Raw genomic sequence first — 9,841 nt, forward strand, 5'->3', positions numbered from 1 at the left:
ACCCTGTAAGCATCAGGCTAACAGCTGCATCGGGGGGGGGGAGCGTGCACCTTTTATATTGCACTCTTTGGAAGCAGTAGAGAAAAGCATTTGAGATTCATGGGGCCAGAAAGACAAATGTGTTTGAATTTGGCTGTGAGTACACTAAGAGGAGTGCCCATCCAACAGTGGACACTGCACTTCTTTCTGTGAGACACAAAATCAATACTCTAAGCAGGGTCCCTGTTTAGCACCATCGCACCAGCTGACAATGTTGTGCTCCTCCTAGTTCCTGCTTCTCAGATTAATCTCATATTTACAGTGATACTGTCCAGCAGTGAAGTGTTCCTACACACCTGAACCTTTACTGTGGTGTTTGCTGCCATATGTCATCACTTAACAGGAATGAGTGAGTGGTATGACCCAGTTATTGAGAGATACCTCACCAGAATGTACTCACCAGCCTTACCTCCGTTAGGCTTGAAATTAGCACCTTCCTGTTGCAAATGCTTCTCTTCTGTGCATATTTTGAGTTCCTGATGTGGTGGTTTATCTTGTAGCAAGTTCCTTCTGAGGCCTTGACAGTGTTTGAGACAGGCAGTTGTGATCTTTATGCCTTTTACATGTCTGAAAGAACACAATGGCCACAGCTGCATTTTGTACAGTGCTGATGCTGTTGGCATTTGATATTATCTGTACATGTCCACAGGGATAAGCCTTTTAGGAAAATTGGGCAGAAGAACATCAAACTTCCATCAGAACTGGATTCAAACTAAGCACAGGTGTGAACTAAGCATTGAATTGTTTCTATAAAGACTACATTACTATGTAGTTTATTCAAAAATGTGCACTTGCAGGGAAGTTTTACAGCTAAGCAATAAAGCATCTCTGGAAATTTGTTAAGCAAAGTGATTTGAACTGCAGTTTTAGTTTGAAGTCCCTTGAACAGCTACATCCCATTTCATGCATTCAAATATTTTTATTGGATCTATCCCAAAGTCTGATAAGCTGGAACCTAAAAGAGGAATATTTGTCTTTCTTTTTGTAAATTCTGTCCTCCATAGCTTTGGTAGGTGATTGTATCAATGAACTCCATCCTTCTGTGGAGATGGAGTTCATTGTTCTTGTTTATCACTTGGACTTTGTCAGCTGCTCCATCAGAAATGTAATGCATATCATCTCTTCAAGACAACACTCAGTGAAAATAATCTTTCTTTAATCTCTCTTCATTATTTTAATTCACTTACATTTTTAAAGGCATGGAATCATTGAATAAATTTTTTCATCGGTTTTTGCCTTCCCCCCCCCCCATCTTTATAAATAAATATAAATAATGTAGTATTGTATGTAGTCCCAGACATTTTGCTTTGTGCCATTTGCAATTTTTTTTCAGGAAGATAAGAATTGTTGTATTTGATGAGTGTATATTTGTGTGGTACACTCTTGATATAGCATTGTACCTCTGTGTATATGCTGACACTGAATCATGGAATAATTAAGGTTGGAAAGACCACCAAGAATATTGAATCCAACCTTAGACTGATCATGGCCTTTTCAGCCAGACCAGAGGACTAAGTGCCATGTCCAGTCATCTCCTGTACATCTCCTGGGATGGTGACTCCACCACCACCTCTGAGCAGCCTGTTCCAATGCCTGACCTCCCTTCCAGTGAAGCAATTCTCCCTGATGTCCACGTGGAAACTTCCCTGGCACAGCTTGAGGCTGTGTCCTCTCCTACCATCACTTACTGCCTTGGAGAAGAGACCAATCCCCACCTTGCTACAACCTTCTTTCAGGTACTTGTAGACAGCAACATGTTGTCTCTTCTGCTAATGGAGAGCCCCAAGTACATCATAAGAGAGGCAAAGTTTTATTTACCTTCAAGGGAACCTTACCTGAGTAAGGACTGATCCCATTTGGGAGCTGCGTGAGCAATAGGAGCACTCAGGCACTAATGGCACTTTATATAACAGTAGGGAAGAGAGATTTTGGCTGACAACCCTTGGACAGTCTCCCAATGTCTTACAAAGCATACCATCCTTTGTGGGATCACAAGGATGTGTGCCCAAGCTTAGTGGCCAGGACTTTGGTTTCACAAGAAACAGCCAAATGCAATGAAATCCATAATTCTTTATTTATCTGTTCTTTTACAGATGAGAGTTTGAGTCAGGATCGCTGTAATTTGAACCCCATGTTAGGGGGATGATAATTATTCCAGATTGAGTGTTTCTCTTGTATTGAATATAAATACATACCTATAAATATATATAAATATATATATATATACTGCTTCTTAACCCCTAATGGTTACAGTCTTACTGTCATCAAAGTTGGCAGGAGTTTTGCTACTGACTAAGTAAGAATCAAGGCTAGCTTCTTTGCCTGGTAGCCAGTTGGTTTTTGGTTTTTTCACAGCTGCAGGAAATTCCTCCTTCTGAGCTTTGGCTATATCCTCAAATCAGTGATTGGTTTACAAGAGCTTTTTCCTTGCAAAAGCAGATTCCTTTCCTGAATTTTGTCTCTGTAATATGGTGACTGATAAAACAGTTCCCGTTTAAACGATGCCCAGTGTATCAAGTGAAATAGGCATCTTCAGTGCCAGCATCTGTCCTTGGTATGTTCCCTCTGAGCTGCCAACTTTCCAGTGGAACCTAAAAAGGCTCCAGTGTTTACTAATGGGTCAAAAAACCTGCAGAAATAAAGTGATGAAAGTAAAATCTAAAAAGTTGAAGGCAAAGATTCTTGGTTCTGCTTGCCACCTCCATTAAATGGGAAGATGACTTTCTCTTGTTAAAGCAGCTGATCTGTTGGTTCCATGCAAAACAGCTATTTGCACTTAACAGTACTTTTTTTCAAAACTATCCAAAATTCACAGCTCTTTAGCTTAACATACTTCCCATATGTCCACTCACCAACAGCTTTCTAGCTACTGAAATGAAAGGAATGGAAACTCACAGTTCTAGACCTTCTTCTTTCCCTGCACATCTCGAGGGTAATACTGAAAGAGTGGTGGAGCACTGGTACAGCAATGAAGCAAGGATTAGTTAAGCAAGTTGACCTAGTAGAGTCTCTGACAGGAATGAGAAAAGAATTCTCCTATGGGACAGTTGAAACTCTTTGCCAAACACACAGAAATAATGTTTTACAATGGTGGGCCAGAAATCTCAATGTTTCTATTCCATTATGTTAGTTTTTGCTGTGAATGACATCCAGGAACACTCCCTCATAGTTACTTTTGCTTGAAAGTTACTGTCATGTGTAGTAATATAGATGTAGAAATGGATAGATAAATAGATCATTATAGACAGAGAAAACCACATTATTTCCTAGTCCACTCTGTATCTAGGCAGATTTGTACATGGCCTATGCTTCTATTTGTCATTTGTGGAGTGTGCAAAAAAAAAAAAAATCAATTTAGCATCCTCTAACAGGGCTTGCTTCTGCCAGCCTTGCATGATGCTTTTTGGTCATGCTTGAATAAACTAAGAAATGAGAGGTGTTCTGCCCAGTTCTAAAGTAATTTTAATAAAGTACCAGTGTTCTTGCCAAGACATGTAGATGTTGGCTACAGGTGGTTAGGCTGTGTTCGTAAAACATTAGTTAAGCTATCTGGAAACCACAGCTTGAAGGCTGTAGATTAAAAAACCAGGGTGTTTTGGGCCTTCCAAAATGCAAGTACAAGATAAGAAAATTCAAGCACAGGATGGTAACAGAGGCCTCAGGACCACGACACAAACCACAGACGACTAAAGAAATGAAGCCTTAGAAGTTGAGTCAATAGATTTTGGGATTTACCTGCAATGTAGGTAAAACCTATAACTTACAGTAAAGTGGGATGTAACACTGAACTGTGAGCCAACAAGGAAGGAGCAAAGTGACAAACTTGTGAACAGGTGACAAGACAGTTGACATGAGTTGACAGTTGACAGCAAGTTGACAGACAGTGAACATGAAAAATGACCCCAAGCAGACCTTGAGTGAGGAGGGGAAAATGCTCAACATCATTTGCCTGGCAAAGAGGAAGAAGAAATCATTAATATTAGCACTGTAATCAAGGCAAAGAACTTAGGATGCTGACAACATACTACAATCAGCCCTTGCTTTTCCTAAAGCCTGATTTTATTGACTTTTGAATCCAGTGGAAAGGGGAGCATTAGACCAGAGAAAGGCATAGGTAATATTAGCTTTGTGCACAGTAGTTCTAATTATATCATTATTGAATTAGCCTCAATTATTAGCTGATTTAGACAACAAATCTTAGCATGATTGTAGCCAGACTAATAATAAAATCTCTTTCATTTGCTAAGACTTTAATTCTCAGCTTTATGATTATGCAGTGTTTCATTAGTCCACTTAGATTCCATGAGATGTTTGGTCTGAACCATAAGCACACACAGATAAAACTTGGCTGGAACAATTAGTTGAGAAGGCAGGCAACAAAGCCTGTGACCTGTGCTGCAACAGCCCAGCAAACCAGGAATGGGTTCAGAATGTGCCCAGCCCTCAGAATGATCTTAACAACTCTATGCAATCACCTAAGGATCATTGTGTAATGTACAAGTTCCCAATTTAGTAAGCCTGGGCCTAAAACTCTTCTTTAGTACACAGATCAGATGGCTGGAAAAGTTACTGGAATACCACTCTGAAGTTGCTCTACAGATGGACTCGGCTGTTAAAAACAAGCTCATAGATGCAGTAAATATCCAATAAATCCCTGTGAATCTGCTTTCAAAAGAATGCTGACATTTCTAGTAAAAGTGAAGTGTTAGGAGTTGATGTCTGAATACATGTCTTTCTTGAGATGCAAAATGTTAATAAAAATTCACACAAGAGTCACTAAATGCTTACTAATTAGGAGAGAAGATTGCTGCAATCTTGCACTGGACTCCTGGTAAGCACCTGCTTTGATGCTTTGCACACACACTAATAAGAACCAGTGAGCACTATTTTGTAACACCTACGAGCTTCAGGCAGTTCCCAGGGGATTCTCACGTGAATATTAATGAAGGAGGGGAAAAATAACAAGGTGTCCTGTTTCCAGTTTGTTTAAGCACTGGCCTCTGGCAGCTAGAGCCCTGGTATGCAGAGAAGTGACTGACCTTACTTGTCTCGTTTCCAATCACTGCTACAAATAATCCTTTTACCCAAGACATGCAAAGTGAGCTTTGTGATGTGCTCATTTCAAAATGCAAGCAGGCTGTACCCCTGGTGGAACAGATACCTTTACATTTCAGGAAAGTTTGCATAGTTTGTTTTGTGCCAAGTTGTTTGCAGATGAACCATTTTTTCTTCTCCTTCCAACACATGCAGCTTTCAGAAGGCATTTTATATGGAAAATGCTATAGGCAGGGGATGGGTGGATGTGGGGGTGGGGGTTAGACTGGAGCTTGGATAAAAGAGTTCTGTCTTTCTGAGCAGGAGTCATAGTCCACACCTAATTTGCAAACCAACTTTGTTAAGGCAGCTTTGTTTAAAAGAATGTTGGAACAAAACATTACTCTTTTTTAATTATAGAGCCATAACAGTTCTAGCAGACAGAGTACAGATCAGGCATGAAAACTTAGTCATGATATCTTAGTTATCCAATTGTGACCATTTGCTTTTCAGACCTTAGTGTCTATTGTGCTTCTTGAAAAGCTTTTTAGTCTTCAAATAAGTACAAAAAGGTTTCTGCCTTCACTTTTGAGTGAGTGAAGACCCTTTATAATAGGCAAACTATCAGTAACTGTTTGATTGTTTTTAATGCATTTAAGGAAAGCAGCGTGACCCTTGTTGCAGGAACCACCTCTTTCTGCACAGTTTGAACAACACAGTTCTGAGGTTGTTCATGTTGCATGTGAAGGTTCAGTGAGACTCACTGTTTTGCATTCTGTATGGCAGAAGGCTGCAGTTCAGCTTTTTTTTTTTTTTTTTTTTTGGTGTGCAGTCTCCTAGATCATTTCCGTTCCGTATGCAAATCCCCATTAATTGGGAATTTAGGCCAGTGGACAGCAGGCTTCCTTGCCACTTCTGCATGGCACTGTAGCAATCCAGAGACCAAAAACCTGTTGTTTAACTACATATATCCTTTAGGAATAGGAATCTGTTGTATCCATTAGGAATATCCAAGTCTATCTGCAGTTTAGTATAAGCAGTCCATTGTTTCAAAACCATTCTCTGACTTTGTGGGTACCTGCAATATATTTAGAATATGCTTTAGTTTAGGTGAGTTTTAATAATTTGTTATCCAACACATTTCTCATTTTATCTTCAGCTACTTATGTTACTTTTGGTATGTCCATTATAACCAGATTTTTTAAATTTTAGCTGTTCCATAGGTTAAGTTTTCTAAAAATCTGGTAACTGATGAAATGGTTACCAGAAATGGTGAAATGGTGAGTTTTAACATCTGTGGTCTCTACTTTCAAGGGTATTTAGGTCTGAAAACCCCCTTTCTTTTTTGTGAGATTAGGGTGAATGCATTTTGTTGGAAATACACATATATTTATCTTGCCTGATAAATGCATGAACATTGAATGGAAGTGGGTAATGTTTAAATATATATAGTTGTGAGAAATGGTGGGACAAGCTGGATGCATAGGGTAGTTTTTCTGCAGTTTTACACTGGCATGTCTGCACTGAGGCCAACACCAGCGCTCCAGGGTAATCAGAAAATAATTTTGCCCGGAGTTGGCTTGCTACAGTTATTTGTTTGCTTCTAGTAGAGTGCAAACACAAAAGAAGGCGTGACTGATGCCTCAGAAGTGTGCGATCCAGGCCGATGCTTTTGAGAGCCGTTTGCCTTACGAACAATAGCAGTGTTGGTGCAAGACAACAGTCAACTGTAATTTATCCTGGTGCTTGGCTGTTGGGAGCCACTGCCTCATCTCTGGTGGCAGCAGCCTTTTGTAAGTGCTGTCCAGCTGGTTTCTGCCAAAGTGAGCCAGACTTGTTAAATCACTCAGATACTAATTTAGCGTGGCACATTTGGAATGATGGGCGATTCATAAGCACTAATTAGGACAGCTCTGTTGGTGTACCTCATTGTGCTGTGACATCCAGCAAAGGAATTGCTGAGTACCTATGGCAAGTGTGAAAAATGCTAATCACTTGTTTTTAAAATTTTAAAAGTTTAATAGTAATACAATGGTTATAAAAATAGTAATACGATTAGAGTAATAATAATTTGGACAATTTGAATTAGGACAATATGAGACAATAGAGACAAAGAGTTACAGACGTCCGGGTACCTTTTTCTGGGCAGCACAAGCCCGAAAAAGGACACCCGTTAACAAAGGATTAACCCTTAAAAGCAACAGCCTGTTGCATATTCATACCCTTCATACATGATGCATAAATAAATTCCATTCAAAGACAGGATTCTGTCTGGTCATCGTCAGCTTCTTCCTCTGAATCCTAACAGCGCCTTTGAGGAGGGAAGAAGTTCATTTCTTCTGATAAGAGGGCAATAAATTCTTTTTCTCTGAAAGATTTAGGTGTCCTGTGGCTGCTATTTCGCTGCAAGTCCTTTCTAAAAAGGGATACTTTTTAAGAAAAAAATTATTATCCTACATAGCATAGTTTCTATTTTAAGATTTTTTATAACCTAAAACTATATTTAACACACTACTTAAGAGAATTAATACAGCATTACTTTCTAACACAATACATATAATATTCATTTTAATATTTGCGAAAAGCCAATCATAAAATACGCATTTTTCACAGCAAGTGAGACCCTCCTGGCAGGGCAGGGTCTGGAAGAGAGCACTGGTTCATAGCATTACTCTCTGTTGTTTCACTTTCCTTAGAACATCCATAGCAGGTGGAGTAGAGATAAACTGAAGATGGATTGGAGCAAGTGAAATGTATCTCGGTATCAGAAATTTAAAGTATGTCCATTTCTCTGATGCTCTGTTCTTTATGTTCACTGCTAAACCACTACCAGTAATAAATCATGATAAAAGCTGGGTGTTAAATAGCCTGTGGAGGTGGCTGAATTGTCCAGCATGACTGTCTGTGAAGAGTGAAGAGCTCTATGCCACAGTCTTTCTCATGACTCACCAAGGAAGAAAGAAGCCCAAGTCACCTGGATCAGTTGGTCACCAAAGGCATTTAGGGTCATGTCAGTCCCTTGTGACTCACACTATTAACTATACATTACATGAAATTAAATCATGTGTGACTGAATTTATATTGCAATATTTTGGGTGCAAAGAGGTATTTCAGGTTCCAGATGCTCTGGAATAATCACGTATGTATAAAATAGAAATAGTATTTCTTCAAAACCCTGTTTACTAAAACCAGTACTTACTGAGAATGTTTTGTGGTTATAGTTTAGCTGTATTTCATAGTTAAAACCAGTGTTTCCATTGTTGTTTCAAAATATGTGAAGAGTTCTACCACCTTAGATCTTTAGAAGCAGACACTTTTAAATTACAATTAGCTTTTTTTTTTCCTTTCATGAAATACAGTTCAGCAGTGAGAGCACAATGTTTTTTTCACATTAGTTGTAACCCAAAACTATTCTCTAAGAAGCTCCTTAGGATTTTGAAAGAGAGTACATACTGAGGTGAACAGCTGTGGAAAACTGCAGAAGATCAAAATAATTCAGAGTCCCTTGCCACAATCCATCTGTAGATTATACAGGCAAAACCAGCAGTATATTTTAATCTTTATGAATATTACCTACCTGTTAAAAGTAGATAGATGTTTCTTAAAACTGGATTTCGTATCAGTTCAAGCTATGATTTGCATTCTTCTCACTTTTTTTTACTTCTAGTATCTTAATTATCTCTAAATTTGCCTGCCATAATTTCAATGTATCTGCCAGCTGCAGCATTTGACATATTCTTTCTAGGAAAAAAAGGATTTCCTCTGTTTTCCTTGATCTATAATTGATAGGATATTTAGAAAACGTTGCAAATCCTCTCTGTGTTTTTCTGTCTCAGTATGTTATCTTTTTAGAAAACCTCTGATCAAAGCACAATGCATACATACTTGAGGGCATCCAGGGACTGAATCTTCAGGCCTGTAATCTTAGCTGGGAGAGGGGTAATTGACAACAGTCAGTGGTTAGGTAGTGAGTAAGTCCAACAGCTACTCAGCAGAATGTTTCACTAGTCACAACTCCTCCCGTGTTTATGTGACCAAATGTGTTGCAAACATTTTCATTTACCTTAGGCTCACCATCTCATGACTGCCTGGTGCTTGGCTTCAAGCACATTCCAAGGAGTAGGGCAGCATCTCAAGTTACAAACCAGCGGTATCTTGCCTACCTCAGACTTAAGCTGAGGCTTTCTTTTCCCAAGTTACCATAAATTAATCTTTAATTGAAGTGACTCATCAGCATGCTCCTCAGCTCTCTTCAGTCCTTCTGAGACATGATTTGTATCAAGTACTGTATGAAGGAATTTTTTTATCTACCTTCTTGGAGTTTGAACTTTTGGATTTCTCCTATGTGTGATGCTCCTAATGGTAATGCTGGTGTGGTACAAGGGGTAATAATGAGAGCCAACATTTTATTTCCTTGCCCTTCCAAAAGATTTGGGAACAGCATCAAATCTCTTTTAGATTGATAAAACATAGCTCAAAGGTATGAGAGCTGCAGCCCCTTGGACACTACATGAGGCACATGGTGTACTCCAAAGGGAGATGCAAAGGCATGAATCCCAGCTCTTTAATCCTTATTTAATGACCTAAGACTTTCCTGAAAGCTAACTTTTCAGAGGGAGGCTGAATCTCAGCTGTATTGTGTTTTAATGTTTGGAAAGGATGATCCTCCTTCCAGGACCAGCTTTTCTAGGAGGTTCAGGCATGTCTGTTCTTTTCTCTCACCCTTCTCACACTGTGTTAGCCATTGTTATGTGTCAGGCTGACTGAA

This window comes from Molothrus aeneus, chromosome 1 (genome assembly GCF_037042795.1).
Source record: "Molothrus aeneus isolate 106 chromosome 1, BPBGC_Maene_1.0, whole genome shotgun sequence".
NCBI lineage: Eukaryota > Metazoa > Chordata > Aves > Passeriformes > Icteridae > Molothrus > Molothrus aeneus.